Source organism: Lepidochelys kempii, chromosome 8 (assembly GCF_965140285.1).
Source record: "Lepidochelys kempii isolate rLepKem1 chromosome 8, rLepKem1.hap1, whole genome shotgun sequence".
Classification (NCBI taxonomy): Eukaryota; Metazoa; Chordata; order Testudines; family Cheloniidae; genus Lepidochelys; species Lepidochelys kempii.
Window position 1 is genome coordinate 70,093,043 of NC_136387.1, and position 1,169 is coordinate 70,094,211.

The 1,169-nt window shown below is 52.0% G+C and overlaps 1 protein-coding gene across 14 annotated transcripts in view; it reads right to left on the reverse strand.

Moving 5' to 3' along the window:
• Positions 1-1,169, reverse strand: part of LOC140916026 (putative oxidoreductase ZK1290.5) — a 74,318-nt gene that overhangs the window by 72,777 nt on the left and 372 nt on the right. The window lies entirely within an intron of this gene.

Sequence of the window (1,169 nt, forward strand, 5' to 3'; positions counted from 1 at the left end):
AAACCGGAAAAAAAAAATAGTCAAGAAAGATAAGTCAATTGCAATTTTTTCCCCCTGATCTCTAAGAAGAAGACACACCTGCTCCACATTTTCCCTCATTCTGCAGAGGTGGATGGGTTCTAGTTTTATTTAATGTCCTATACAGAATCTATAAGTACATAGGTGCTGCACAATAGTAATTCAAAATTTACAAATGCTGAAAAGCCATCTTGTTCTGGGGCCAGATGATTTCACTGTGTGTGCTTCATTGTGACATTTAGGACCAAATTTTTATAGAAGAAGGGCTGAAGTCTCAAAACTGCACCAGCAAATGCACATGCCTTTACAGTGACTGAATGTGCAAGACACGTAATCACACATGCAAACAGGTACACAACCAACTAGCCATTTATGCACACAGTTACCTGATTTGCATGTGCAATTAAGGGTGCACCCTTGCGAGTGAACGTAGATGCTTTCTGAAAACTCACCCCAAAAATCTCCCTTCTTCCAACCTGCACAAACTCAGATCTGCCCCAAATCTCCCTCAGTGAGGAATACAGTGGTTACCTATAGGCAGTGTTTACAGTCCTCACTTCTGGGGCAGGCAGGGTTTGGTAGAAAGCAGGGGCATATTCATGCAGTGGCACAGTCTCTCTCTATGAGAAGAAGAGGGTGCATATTTCAATAAGGCCTGTGATACTCTACCTTGGTCTTTTTGGAAGCCTCGCTGCAACAGTGGGCTGGTGTGTGGTGTGACACGGGGTGGGGCAGAGCAGTGACACAGGCACTGGACAGTGGGCTGGGGACTCTGTTGTTACAAGGAGACTGCTGGTGCAGGGCAGCGACACAGGCGGTGGGTAGCACAGGCTGTGCTAGGATGTGGGACGGCTGGTGCTGGGCAGTGACACGGGCACTGAGCAGTGACAGAGGCACTGGGCAGCAGGCTGGGGCTGTGGTGTGGGTAGGGCAACGGCACAGGCACTGAGGTGGGGCCTAGGGAGGCGTAGGATAGGGCAGTGGCACAGGCACTGGGCAGCAGACATGGGGCCACCGTGTGCTATGGGTAGAGCAATGACAGGCCCTGGGCTGTGGCGTGGTAAGGGCGCTGGGCCGGGGCAGGCCCACGGGCGCTGGGCTCAGCCCCACCACCAGCGCCGCCGGCTGGGGGAGAGATGCAGGGCACTTAC